Source organism: Chaetodon trifascialis, chromosome 4, assembly GCF_039877785.1.
Source record: "Chaetodon trifascialis isolate fChaTrf1 chromosome 4, fChaTrf1.hap1, whole genome shotgun sequence".
Lineage (NCBI taxonomy): Eukaryota > Metazoa > Chordata > Actinopteri > Chaetodontiformes > Chaetodontidae > Chaetodon > Chaetodon trifascialis.
In genome coordinates this window covers 7,184,331-7,199,277 of record NC_092059.1, presented here as the reverse complement: position 1 = coordinate 7,199,277, position 14,947 = coordinate 7,184,331, and the positions used below count along the sequence as shown (strand labels likewise).

At 41.4% G+C, this 14,947-nt stretch overlaps 1 protein-coding gene across 3 annotated transcripts in view; it reads left to right on the top strand.

The window, feature by feature from the left end:
- The first annotated feature begins 468 nt into the window (after nt 1-468).
- Nucleotides 469-14,947, top strand: part of ddr2a (discoidin domain receptor tyrosine kinase 2a) — a 32,111-nt gene continuing 17,632 nt past the window's right edge. For all 3 annotated transcript variants that reach the window (XM_070960638.1, XM_070960637.1, XM_070960636.1), the window contains exon 1: nt 469-630. The gene's annotated coding sequence lies outside the window, so the exon portion shown is untranslated. The remainder of the gene's footprint in view (nt 631-14,947) is intronic.

The window sequence follows — 14,947 nt, the reverse complement described above, 5'->3', positions numbered from 1 at the left end:
CCTTGAGGGGAACACGAATAAACAAACTTCACGACAACAGTTCTGAGGAGAGGTCAGCGTGTTTCATCCTCTGGGGACCATGAATGAAAGACCAGTGTTTATTTCATACGATCAGTGGAAAGCAAAATATAAAATCCTTACAGGCCTGATTTTGTGTTATGAAAAGACAGAGAAGGGGCTTCAGAGGACGTTACCCAGCATTACGGTAGCTTCAGCCTCTAGCTGTCAAAAGAAAGGCTCTTTTCAAGAGGACGAAAGCTCTCTGATTGAGCATTGGATTTGAACTTAATTGAAACCTTATGTGTGCCATGTGGAATTCTGGGACTTTGGCTCGCTCCCAAGAATCCACAGAATGTGAAGTTTTTTTTCCCTCTCTTTCTGTCTCTGTCTCTCTCTCTCTCCTCCTCCTCTCCCTCTCTTTCTGTCTTTTTCCCTACATGCAGGGGTGTCTTACATCAGCCCAGTGAGCCGTGCTGAAGACGACTGACGGTCAGAGAGTGGGCGAGCGAGCGAGCGAGAGAGCGAGAGGGAGAAGGGCTCGGATTGTAGCGTCCAGCCGTCTCGACTCTCACTGGAATAATCTGAAACCACCTCTGAACAAATGGTCTGCAAGGATAAGACATCTTAGAGGTAAGACATCCTTTTCTTTTCCTGTCAACTTGATCATCGTGTGCACTGAAGTTAGGACTTCGCTGAAGCCTCTGAGAGTACCTTTAAGTTTCCTTGAAGTGTTTCAAAGTGGGAGCATGTTTGAACTCCATGTACCTTTTGTGTAAAGCAGCTGCTGTTTGCACGGCAGACTGGAGGACAGCAGGGCAGAGTGATGCAGATCCAGCTGTTTCCAACTGAACACACTGTTTTACTTTGCTGGGGTTGAGTCATTTAAACACCATGTCACCTCAAATTTGATCAGGGTGGAAGAAAAGAACATGAATGATAGAAGCTGTTCTTCCTAATCGTCATCAGAACTCATGCAGGGGCTTGTCTCTTCAACCGTTAAACAATATTTTTTATCCCATATAAAATCCAGCACCTTCCTTAATGTCAAATAACAGACATGTTGTAGATTTCCTGATGTAAGTGTGATTCTGGCTGTCTGGAGGTGCATCAAATGCCTCTTGTGCAGAATAGCATCATCTCCTCTTTTTACAAGCAACGTAAATGTAACGTACAACTGATGATGGCTCTTATTTTGGGTGCCTTGCATCAAGCTCACACACATTTTTGTTTGCTTTATTGTGGCGGGGCAGTCAGGGGTATGTTTTTGGAAAAGTTAAACAACTGACTCATTTATGGCCGCCTATATTCTCTCAGAGTTTACTGCGGTCAGCTGGTGAAATGTTGAAAACTCAAGTTGCAGCTTTGAAAAAGATTTCTGTCCTTCCTGTACACGTCCTGCTTTTGTGTCACGGAGGTGGTGTGTGTGTTCCTCGGTGCTATGTAGGTGTTACGTAGGTGGTATGTAGGTGTCCTCCTGTGGTATGTGGGTGATAGGCATCCACACAGAGGCCTCTTTTCTATCCCGATGAAGTTATTTGGTAACTTGACACACATCTGAAGAGCTAAGAATATATATGAGCAGACTCAGGAGTGGCGCTGATCAATGGATTAATTGTTCCAGAGGTGAATCCTAAGGTCACATTTGATGTGTGTGCCTGTGTGTGTGTGTGTGTGTGTGTGTGTGTGTGTGTGTGTGTGTGTGTGTGTGTGTGTGTGTGTGCCCACAGTAAGTGGTCAGGTTTTATTCATCTGCCCGCATGACATGAGCAGAACTTGTTTTCTGCCTTTTTAGTCGAGTAACAGAAAATTCAGATTAGCTGTATGTCATTTAGCACACCAAAAAATCCCAAACATTTGTTTCTTAAAGCCTCACCAGTATGATTATTTACTCCTTTTACGTTGTCAGATACCAGTGTAGGCTGTTTTTTTGGCCATTGATCTAAAAATTTGCCCGAAGCTACAACTTTGTGCTCTGGGAACTTATTTTGTGTATTTTTGAGACTATGTACTTAATTGATTAATAGATATATATATTATATCAACAGTATAGATACTATGTAAACATGTAAGGTGCACAGCTGGATTTTCAGGATGGAAATATTGAGAAAGAACATACCTTCAAATGTCCAAACTACATGGAGCTGCAAATAAGTATTTTACCACTGACATTTAAGGAGGAAATCTACCTTAAAATGTTTGTTAAAACCCTTTATTGAATGAGCTTTAATTTTTATCAGCCGTATCTTCTTGGCAAATCACAAAACATATCATGTCAGCCTATTTTCTTCATCGACGATGTTGTGGAAAACATCTGTGTCGAGCTATCTAAATCATCAATGGTAAATGTTTGTCATTTCTTTGGAAATGTTCAGTATTGATGATATACAGTGATTGTAATGACTGCTATCAGTTGTCCCCTCTTCACCCGAGTGCGGGCTTTTTCCCTGCGCCGCGCCGAGCCCTGCGGAACAAAGAAGTCATGGAAGTGCAAGTAGACATATCAAGTTGAGGAAAACAAAAAGTGAAATTACAAAACTTGACCACAAATTAAGTCCTGGAACGCACTGATCGCCGCAGATAGACGATTTATGTTGGCATTAGAGAACAGAGGCGTGGGATTTTCCTTCAGGGCTGTTTTGTTGTGTGCTCACTTGGCTGCGTAAATAGGAAACCATCTTTATCAGGGGCAAACGAGCTCTTTGTCAAAGCCGAAATGGAGGACTTATTGCTTATGACAGGGAAATATATGAAATGCCTGTGGTGGATGTCAGAGGGGAGTGGATAATATATTCACATCAAGTAGTTTTTATTTGTTCAGACAGTTGGAAAACAGAGAGGGAGAGAGCATTTGAGGGGGATCTGATCCCACGCCATCACTTAATTATCTCCCTGTAACTTAATATTTGAAGTACACACATATAGAGGCTAAAACGCACTCAGGGATGGATGGAGCGCAGAGGAACCGCATCAGGAGTGTGCTATCACTGCATCTTTCTGACATGTCATTTCAATTAGCAACCCTTCCCTCCAGCGTTTGGAGGCTGACTGACATCCTCACATACAGACCCTAATCACACACCACAGCAGAGGGTGTAATTTCAGCCCCACATTCAAAACACTGTGCTGAAGGCAACCGGTGCTTACTTAGCTTAGCTTTAACTCGACGCAGACGTTTGATTGGAAGTGTTTGTAAATCAATGCTTCTTGCAAGAGGAAGCCAGCTGCGCACTCGCGAGCTGAGGTGCATGCTGTAATTTGGTATAAATAGCAGCGTTTCAGGGAATATCATCCCTTAAATACTGCGCTGTTGACTTTGCGCGCCGCACGTGCTTGAACTTCGACCCTGCCCAAACCAGCAGCCCACTCATCACCTACAGCTTGAGGGGGATTAGGTTACTCGTAGCCTAAAGCACACTGCATTTAAGCCTCTTACTTCTGAGCTTGAATTACTTGTTTGTCTCTGACTTGAGGTCCGCCTCCAAAACCAGCGGCGGTTTAGTTCTAGTGACAGGAAATATGACAAAAATGTAATTTCTTCTGCGATATGTTCCTTCGTGGAGTAATTACTGAAGTTAATATTGTTCTGCTGCTTTGATCCATGCGCCACAGCACGCTGCTCCACTCACATAAACCAAATAATTGCAGAGGAGCCAGAAGATAGACGCACATGCACATTAACACTCGGCAGTCGGTGCTTAAATCCTCCTCTGTGTTTGCACATGTGGCCTCTTTCTCTCTCTCCTGTATAAAAGTGGCGCTCTCTCTTTGTTTGTTTGTTTGAAGCTCATTATCTGTCTGTCCTCCTCGCCGTCTCTCAGTTGCCCCCGACTTCCTTAATTACAGGCTGTCAGGGACGATTTGAGGTAATATTTCAACATCTGAAGGACCTCAGGATGCTGCTGCAAGCTGCCACCATGTACAAATGACAGCCTGGGCAATGAATGAGTTGTCACTGCTGACGTATGAACGTATGGTTACCATGTGCTGTCTTTTATTTATTTATTTTTATTTTTATTTTTGGAGCAGAATTACATGTTATCAGTGATGCTATACTTGAGTGCAATTCTGAGATACTTGAATAATTCTTTGTCTTCATTTAACTCCATTGGATTTACCTGACAGCCATAGTTACATTGGAGAGTAATGTTTCGCATTAAAACACATGATAAGTTTAGAAAATCCAGCACATTGTTAAAGATTAAAGCTGTGTGTGTGTTCCCAACCTTTTTGGCTGTTTGGTAACTGTTATCCAAAATTTGAGAAAAGTCAAAATTTGCACAGCAGAACTTTGTCTTCTTCTTTTTTTTAAAAAATACCTAACTATATGTAAAGTAGTTCAATTTCACCTCAACCTGCTATAACAGTACTGTGTGTAGTGCTCACACGTACTTTACAACAGTTAGCTGATTATACTCCTGCACAGGAGGATGTTGAATGCAGAACTTTATTCCCTTATTTCCTGCACAATCGAGCAGAAAAGGACAAACGGTAATATGATATTATCCTGAACACATGTAAATGTAGATTATCATGGGGTGCTTTATTTGTTTAACCATTTGATGCGTTGTTTAAGAACACAGGTGTACTTTTTCTGTCGAAACTGAAGAAATCGCTTCTCGTCTCAGCTGAATGCACAAACGCTCTTGATTTTAGCAGCGTGCAGGGGATGGACCTCTGCTTTAACGAGCGAAATGGAAAGAAAAAAGAGCTTCTTGGCGTGAACCGGTGTTTTTCCAATCTGACAGTGTAGCTGTAAAGTTCAGGGCCTGGATATTCAATCAAAATGGATTTCCAGTCACAGATTTGGTTTTTTTTTTAGGGCTACTCTCCTTACATAACAAACACAGCCCTTGTCACTGCAGGATATTCACAATGAACAACAGAGCCTTGGTTGAAATATTTTGGAGATTTTGCACTTTGCTGGATTAGTCTGTGAGTATTTACAGGTGAGGTAAATGTGTGTGTGCAGCCCCTCCGGCAGTTTCTCACTTTCTGTCTCCCTCGTGGTCACTAAACATCAGCCGGTAGCTTTTACGAGCACCTGCAACCTGGCTCGAACAGCTCACGTCCTTAGGCAGCTGTAGGTCCCTGAAGGCACCACCACTGAGGGGCTACAGCAGGTGTTTAACAATAACAGCTACAGTGTTAAGGACAAACCTCAAAACCTTAACGCCTGCTTTACCACATATCGCAGACGGTCATTACAGTGAGTGTATCCCTAAAGTGTGTGAGTTTTAGCTCTGATCTCCTTGTAAAAGAACACACACATTTCTGTGCAGAAGGACGTGACAAGACATGATTCACCACATGGATTTAAAGCAGCGCAGCCCAGCTTGTGAAGCTGTGCACGACCTTAACTTTTCAGCTTTTTTGGTTTCATGTTACCGTAAAACTACTGCTTACGAAGCAAAGTCTTGTTCTTATCCTCTCGATCATAGTGCGACGCTGAAAATCTGCCTTGTATATCATTACATGCGCATATGTGGTGGATGATATCCTACAATTAAGCGTGTAGACTGGACCGCTTCTCCCCAGGTGTCACATCATTCCCACACAATAGAGTATTGTTTTCTGTACAGCTTTCTCTTCCAGTCAAGAGAATTTAATTATATGTGTGTGGGTGCGCAGGCCCGCATGCATGCGTGTGCGCCTCATTCTCAGCTTTTACCGCGTGTGTGTTTACATGGCTCCACCTGGATCTGATTGGGAAATGTGATTCGGATTTCATGCATTCCCATAAAAATAAAATATCTGCGATGCTGTGTTACGGCCTTTGGGGAGAAACAAGAGGATATAATAGAAAGCACATGTGGATGGTTATGGTGCATAGCATACGGGCACACTGTATAGCAATCAGGCCGAGCTCCAACAGTGCACATAAATACACACACGTCCTTATGCATACTGTATATGTAGTTTAGAGGAGGCCTGCAAGATTTCTGGGTTGAAGCAGTACACGACAAAGTAAAATTAGATATCATTTGACTTCCTGCAGCGTAGGCCTGCCTTGTCTTTAGCAGTTATTTATTGGTTATTTATTTAACAATCCATTTTTAGTAACTTTTGGTTGGGTTTTGCCTTAATTGAAGAGTTGATAGTACAGAGGCAGACAGGAACAGCGGGGGATGGAGAAGCTTTCAGCAACATGCAACAAAGGTTCCCGGCTGGAACTGGACCAGGGATGTTGTGGTCATGGGTCTTTAGCAACAGGCCAGCGGACGACCCACAAAATACATTTATGGCACCAGTTAGAGCTAAAAGCTAACTGTCATCAGTGGGCGCTGACATGGAAGCAATGTGTCATACTTTTATAAAGTTACAGCATCCAACACATTTTTTCCTAAATGTTGGGAAGTGTCCAGTAGTTTGAATTGGCTTTGAATTTTTATTTTATGTGATATTAAAGTATATATTCTGGTGGATTTGTAGCCTGAAGATTGATCAGTATGATGAGGCGGTTTTCAGCCTTGTTCCACTGCTTGTTGGGTGGATTGTCATGAGAGTTTGTGCAGACATTCGTGTTGCTCTCAGGACGAATTGTAATTATTTTGGAAATTCCCCGGCTTTATTTAGCACTCCAGCTATAATTTGTGCTAATCAGCAAATGTTAGCATGCAAATGTGCTAAATTAAGATGTGAACCTGGTGAATATTATGCAACCCTGATTCCAACAAAATTTGGATGCTGTAAAATATAAATAAAACAATATGTGATGATTTCCTAACCCTTTTTGACATATACTCAACTGAAAACAGCACAAAGACGATATGTTTATTGTTTGACCTCATCACCTTAATTGATTTTTGTAAATATCTGCTTATTCTGAATTTGATGCACATTTCAAACAAGGTGGGACAGGAGCAACTAAAGACTGGGAAAGTTGAGGAATGCTCCAAAAACACCTGTTTGGATCATTCCACAGGTAAACAGGTTGATTGGTAACAGGTGATAGCATCATGATCGGGTATGAAAGAAGCATCCTGGAAAGCCTCAGTCGTTCACAAGCAAGGATGAAGCGAGGTTCACCACTTTGTGAACACATGACTGTATAAAGGATGTTACTACATGGACTCAGGAACACTTGGTGAAAACTTTGTTGGTTCGTTTGTTAATGACAGCATCCTCTTTTTAAGTTTTAGTGTCCCAACTTTTTTGGAATCTGGGTTGTACCTGCAAAACATCATCATATTAGCATTTAGCTACATGAGCCTCACTGAGCTGCTAGCGTGGCTGTAGATAAAATTTGAGAGGTTGAAGAGAAAGAAGGAATGCATCGTCCGGTATTTTGATGTTTAACATAAGATCTTTGATACGTCACATTGTTATTTGTGAAAATTCTATGAAAATATTGTAAGTGCATTTTACATTTCAATCAAGATGAATTCATACAGAAATTGCTGTGCTGTGATTATGAAAGAGGAGACTTCAGCCTCCATCCTCTCTCTGGAGCCTGATATCACCTGATACAGACAGTTTTTAACGGCTGATTGGCTCCATTGTTCTCGACCCTCTTAACCGCCACCGGGTGCTCGCTCTTCTCACGTAAAGCCCCGACTGTTGTTGCTGCTGTGTGACAGAGGCGGAGAGCAGAGCCGGGTAAACCTGTGTGTTGACTTTACAGGCTTTCCCAGGCTGCAGGACCTGGTGGTGCACCAAGGTTACTCTGTGTGCTGTGTGCCCGACCCTCCCACGAAAATCTGAGTATTCATACAAACAAGAAAGCCTGGGAAAACAAATTAAAACCGCTATCCTGTTTGCACGGTGAGAGTTCTGCCAGAGGACATGGTGGTGAGCTCCTGCTGAATGCATGGGAATGTTCCTGGGGTTGTCTCACGACTAACCAGATAGAGGTGGACGTCTTGATAGCTGTTGAAGTTGCAAGAATAGTCATTTTTCCTGTGAGTTGTACAAATTTTAGAAACTCATCAGTGAATTTCCAAAGCTTTTCATTCGTCCCACTGATTTAAAAACGTAGCTACAGTATCTGTGTGTTTCTCGGTTGAGCTCTGTGGGCTGGTGGGTTTCTGAGGGGACTATCTGTCCTTCACCACTTCCTGAACTAACCATGAGGGAGCTGATATTTATGGGGACTTCCCTCCCCCCACCCCCAGGAGTCGAAATCCAAGTCAATAGTCGTTCTATTCAGGAAAGCTCTGCTGCGAGTTGATACAATAAACTCTGCTTGCTGCCGATCAACATGCGTTTATGATAACCTGTCTGAATTCAGACAAGGGTCCAGTCACAGTTTGCTCTGCTGTAACACTTCATGTCTGTCCAGTCTGAGTGGTGCTGTAGCCCAAATATGTATGGATCCATCTGGAGACAGACATTAGCCTGAGGGAATAGCTGACGTGTTAGATATTGTGTTTAACGTGAAGTGACGTGCCATAACTCCCAGCGGTACAGTAGATGGAGTAATTTGCTGCCACGTTCGGTAACATTTGCCACATATGGTTTGGTTTTTCGCATGTGACAGTGCTGTTAACGGCTGTCATGCTGTGATATACTTATGTTAGTTCTGAAATGATTCAGAGATACAGAAAAGTATGTCGAACTGTTTTTGATTTCACCATTTTATTTTGCCTCTAAATCACTGACTTTACGTATGTTTTTAAAACGTATACTCACATGCACAACGAGTCCTATTTAAGCGTATATTGCTAGATACACACAAATGTAAGTTATAGGAAACAAATGCACTTAGCTCTCCTTAAATCATCCAAATGTCTCCCTGTAAAGAAAGGGGGGGATTACTGATGGGGCCAAAGGAGCTGGTGCCCAGGAGCCTCTTTACTGGGACTCCTGGGCACCAGCTCCATTAGACATTTGGATTATTAAAGGCAGGTTTAGTGTGTTAATGTGTATTTCACATAACTTAAAACCCTGGTGTTTAGCACAGGAAATATGACTGTACATTTCACACTTGAATATTTGATGATTATGGAAATATAATGAGAAGGAGGTAAAATATGATCAGGGTCTCCGGATACTATGATATTTTTTAATGCTTTATTAATTTTTTCAATGTGAACAAAAGTTCAAACAGCATCAAAATAATGTATAATTAGACATTTTCTGTACCTACTGTATGTTTTAATGATGGAACAAGCCTGTCGTATTACAATAGAGCCTTTATATCTTAAATATGAGGGCACTGGAGTGTACTGCAAAAGTACCACCACCAAGGCAGACAGAAATATAACAATATCCACAAGCAAAAATAATTACAATATGATAAAAGAGATCAAATCCGCCATGAAGGCAGGACATTGAAACAGTTCAACAGCTCTTTTAAAATTCCACTGCGTGCTTGAAATATTTAATATTTGCATCAAATGTTGACTGTGTACATTCGGCGAGATGGTTTGCACGAGGATGTAGACTGCAAACACATGACCACGATCACATTCTGATTACACATCTGCCTTGAACATACAGTATGCTGTGTTGGAAAGCAACACTAATATACTCTCTCAAAGACGGAGCACAGAGCATGTGCTAAAAGGACACGTTGTTATATTGATATTGGTTTTGGATACGTACAAAATCAGAGCCAGGGGCCCTCTACAGACCCTGTGCTCAGGGGCCTCATCAACCCACATCATGGCTAAAAATGACAAATTTAACTCAGAGACAGAAAAGCCTTTTTTTCTGTCCCTCAGTGAAATATTTAAGAATATATGAGGCCAATTTTCCTTTGGGAGTTGCTACCCAGATATTTATTTGAATTGCTCTGGAGGAACAGCACAGTAAAGGTGGGCCCTCTGCTCCGTTATGCCTCTGTCATTCTCTATACAGGTGAAATAGTATTTTTTTATTTTCTCATTCTCTCTGTGCGTCTTCTCTGACCATCTTATCTTCTATATAAATTTGGCTCCACTCTCAAAGAACAACCAGCAGCACTCATGATTTGTGTTTGATGAGAAAAATCTCCCTTCGACCTTTGAAAAGTGTCAAACATGCTTCTCTACTTCAACAGGCTTTGTTTTGATTCCTTCATACACTTTCAGCTCAGGTTTATTTTTTTGTTCCTTTTCTGAAAGCTTTTCGAAGTGTCGGTGGCCCTGACTTTGGTTTATTTTCATAATGTGACCCTGGATTGAATTGTGTTGTGGCGTAGAGACTTTCACGAAGGTTAGCTGCTCTGTTTGAACGACAGGAGATCAGAGAAAGTTTTGATTTTTTTCACGACCAGCTGAATCTAGAACTGAGAGCTGACAGCCACATGTGGCTCTGTGAGGCCATATTTATGTACTTTGAGCTAAATGCTAATGTTGGAATGCTAGCATGCTCTCAATGACAGTGCTAACATGATGATGTTTAGCAGGTATAACACTTAGTATGTTCACTTTCTTAGTTAATATGTTAGCATGCTAAAGTTTGCTAATTGGTACTCAGGGCTAAAGTAGTGGACAGAGCGACAAAGACATTCATTTATATACTTTGAGCTAGTTTGCTAATATCTGCATGCTAGCATGCTCACAATGCTAACATGATGATGTTAAGCCGGTATAACATTAAGTATGTTCACTGTCTTAGTTAATGTGTTACCATGCTAAAGTTTGCTAATTGGTACTATGAACTAAAGTGGTGGACAAAGTTACAATTCATTTATGAGATCTGAGCTAAATGCTAATGTCACCATGCTAGCATGCTCACAATGACAATGCTAACACCCTGATGTTAAGCAGGTAAAATGTTTGGTGTGTTCACTGTCTTACTTTAGCGTGTTAGCATGCTAAATTTTGCTGAAGTGGTGGACAGAGCGATAAACACAATCATCTCCAGGGCTGTAAATGTGGCTAAAAACACCATACACATATACATATTTGACAATCCTCAATACACACCTCCACAATTTAGTTTATTATAATGAATGTTTATGTACTTTCAATCAGTGTCAATAGCATATTTGTATTACTAAGACCCTCCAACAGTAGTCAAGTTTTGTTGTCAAGGATCCCTTATTAGAGACATCGGACCTGGGATGCCGTTATATATGACTTTTGCAAAATGAAATGCTGTTTTTAAAGTACTCTAACTCAATAGCATCTTCGCTCCCCTTTATACCCTGCACTTCTCCCCCATCTCATCCCCTCCCTCCTCCTATTTCCCCCCTTCTTGTACCTGTTTATGTTGGACTGCCTGCATTGGTTCATTAGTGTGTGAGCTCAACACAAAGTAGGTGGACCAAGTTTACCTGGACGCCATGGTTACAGAGGAGAGCAGACTTTACCTCAGACCAGCGTTATCCAAACCAAACTCTGCCTGTTGGTGTCTGCTGAATGAATTGTTTAATTAGCAGTAAAATGTCAGACACACTGTACCTGGAAGGAGACATTTTTTCCATAATTTCACCTCACTTGGAGAGTTTCGGGAAACCTTTGAAGCACTGTTTATTCGCTGGCCCACAGTATGCACTCCTGCATGCCAAATAACAAATCCCAAAGGTCAAACTTATATCTGTGCTCTGCTCTGACATAAAGGAAGATGTGACCTAGATCTCCTGTCTTTTTCCTGCTGCGTCTCTCAGGAGCTATGAGAATAAATTCACCACTGAAGGGTTTGTGCAGCTGCGTGGTCCACGCTAGGTTCCCCTGTCTCCAACCCCCTCATCTCCTACTGTTACTGCTTGTGTTACTGCAAGGTGTAGCGGTTGAAATGAATTTTACAGAGCAGTGCCCACTTTTCAAACACCTACTTGTATGACACGATTGCTGGAATAAGGTTCATTATGAGACGAGACAACCCACGACCTTTGTGTGGAAAAACTGTAGTTTAATGAAAATGAGAGCATAATAAATAAAAGGCCGTAGACACTTTTGAATGTTGAAATTTAACCCCTCGGATAATTTGACAGTATTTTCATAAGCTTATTACAGTTTTTCCCTTAAAAGTTTGAAATATGTCTTTGAAAGCAAAAAGGAAAAAATCCTGGAATAGACACTATTTGAAACCGAGATAGGACATGAATAAGTTTTTCCTGCTGTGTTCCTGTAAGACGAGAACGCAGGGAAGTTTCCAGAGCTGTGAACCTGCGTTTGACTGATCTGATGTTACTGTAACAGAGGCCAGTGGTGGAATAACAGCTGTTCACCTCATACAGGTATCGAGAACACAGCCGGAACCAGAGGAGGCAATGGCAATAAAACAAACACTAAACCATGACCATCGAGAAAGCTTCTGACTGTACACTCAACATAAACTCAAAAGTCTGTCAAAGCTTTAACTTTGAGGATGAAAGAAAGAGCAGAGATGATGAGAAGCGTCTTAAATTCTATCTTGAATAAATCATTTAAGGGTCTAAATGTCCTCGAAAGGACTTTTTCTTTTTACTGTGTTTTCACACCAACTGAGCCCATTTCCTACATTTTACATACAGTTTACATTAAGACAGCCTCTTTCCAAGCCTACCGATAAAAGCATTTTCCCTCCTGCTGAGTCATGGGTCTCAGCACGTCAGGGCAGTATTAAAATAAACAAGGAGAGATCCCAAATTTACTTAAGATAGGTAATCCATCACAGTTAATATTTTAGTAGTCTTTCTCTTTTGGCAGAGTTGTGCACTGCTGCTAAAGTAGTGATTACTTTTGACTTTTTTTTTTCTTTCCAAGACCATAGTCTCAAAACTTAGATGTCTGAGCTTTTTAATACCATTTGAACGCACCACACAGTAGACTTTTCATACCTGTCTGAAGCTGGTTTCAAATCTCTGCAAGTGTTTTTTTCTTACTACACTGACATGAACCAAAAGCTGCTGCCTAGACGATAACATGCATTCATCAAATCAAATGCATACCAGAAAGCAAAGATAAAAGATGGAGAGACAACTTTTCTAGTCTTTGATCTTTATCGTGGTGAGCGGTAATGTGAAATGTATGTGATTTGCAGTAAATGGGTTAAAACACGCAAACACACCAGCATGGTCCTTTGAGAGTCTCCAAGTATAGAACCAAAGGTCAGTTCTCCTCCCTGATACAACACAGGCAGCCTTTACATAAATATTCTCCAGCACATGGTAAACACATTTTTGACTTCCAAACGCATACAAGCCGTCAGGTGTTTGTGTTTCATTAGCTATGAAAAGCCAAGAGGAGTTAGGCTCAGTGAAGGAGTCTCAGTGGGAAGTGGCTGCAACCTGAAGCTGCAGGAAGTGGAAGCAAGAAAAGCAATAAGATTTTGTGTGAAGGCACAATGAAAGACTCAAGTCAGACTGTAATTAGTGTCACAAAATTCAGTGGGTGGACCATCAACGCCGTTCGCATGAGAATAGTTTGAGGTTTTTACTGCAGGACTTTTTAAAGGTCTGTTTGAGGATTTGGCTTATAAAGTGTCAAAGTTGTTCTATTTGATTTGGCGACACTGGTGCTAGCAGCAAATGTGGTTTAATACAGATAACGCAATTCTGGGCAGAGCAAAACTATCATATTAACAAATAAATCACGCAATTATTTGCCTTTTCTGTCATGTTGTGAGCCACCGTGATCTGATTTTATGATGCTTACAGCATGAGTCTGCAGGCAGCAGACTGTTGCCTGCAGCTCGTCATCTAACAGCTCACTGTGGCTGCTCCTTCTCGATCCATTACTTCTTGGAGTTTTTCAAACTGATCTGCTCTCAACAAATGTTGAAAATGACCTTTAATTTCTTTTGTAGATGCATTTTTGCTAAACGATAGCGGTAAGATCAGAACTCGACGTACGCGTAGCATTTCCTGTGACGACTTACTGCGTGACTTGTGTTTCGCTAATTAAATGCTTTTAATTCAGATGCCAGCCTTGTGTCTCCACCACCAGGACCAAACAGCTGCTCCCTCACTCCCCAAACACATCTAAGACCTCATCAATTTTTTCCAGAAATTTCCAGACTGACACCCAGTTTATGATATTGCAGATATATATGTATTGTAATACTTTCATCCGTGCTGAATTGCCATTGTGTTAATTCACTCTAAAAATCCGTTTTCATCCACAGTATTTATCTTTGGAAAAAAACAAACCATAACAATCAGTGTTTTCCAGCTAATTTTTCATCTTTCCAAATGCACATGTCCAATCACAATCATTGGAGGTGATGTGGGAAACCTGAGGAAATTTGGGCATGAGCTCAAAATCAACAGGTCTGGATTTGATTCCCATAGATCGAGTACAGCGAATGTGAACCTGCACTTCATTTATGTCAGAGGTTAATTTGGACAGAGGTTAACTGCAGTGTTAACTGCAGCGTTAGCAAAGTTACTGCTGAATATAAGCAACAGGAGAGAAACAGAGATAATGTTTGGAGAATAGGCCTGATTTAGTACAGCACAGTCACCGATTGACAGCAGATTGAACAGTACGTGAATGAAGGTCTGTACTGTAGTCCAGTCATGTCCCATTGACCAGACCACAGCTCTGCAGCTTTGAGCGGCATTCTGCTGATCTGTCTGTTATTTCAATGGGGGAACGTCAGGAAAATGTTGTTTTTGGCCAGTGATGAAGACCAGGAAACGTCTGATATGCACACACACTGATGTCTCTGTGAAAATTCCCACAACGCTCTGGTAGTTTTGTTTTGTGTCATGTTAAATTGGGTTTAGATAACCCCGCTTTGGTGCTGTCTTTCAGTATTTACATTGGAGCTGTAGCACAAATTCTGTTGCCTGCACAAGAACGAGACAAACTCATTAGATAGCAGCTAAAAGAATCTGCCTTGGACATCTTAAGAAAATTAACTCTTGATTTCTGGATTTCTCATTTGCTGCACAATTGTGTTACATAAGACGTGATTAACATGGTGCGAACAATAAAACTAACCTCGGTTATATAACAGACTTTAAGCAGCAGTAAAAAGTGGCCAAGCTGGGTTCATCAAGTGCTTAACTCTGTCATGATCAGATAACTGCATCAAGCTGTTCAAGTGAAGCGAGCCAAGTGGAAGCTTTTGCTAATGAACGCATCCATGTCCC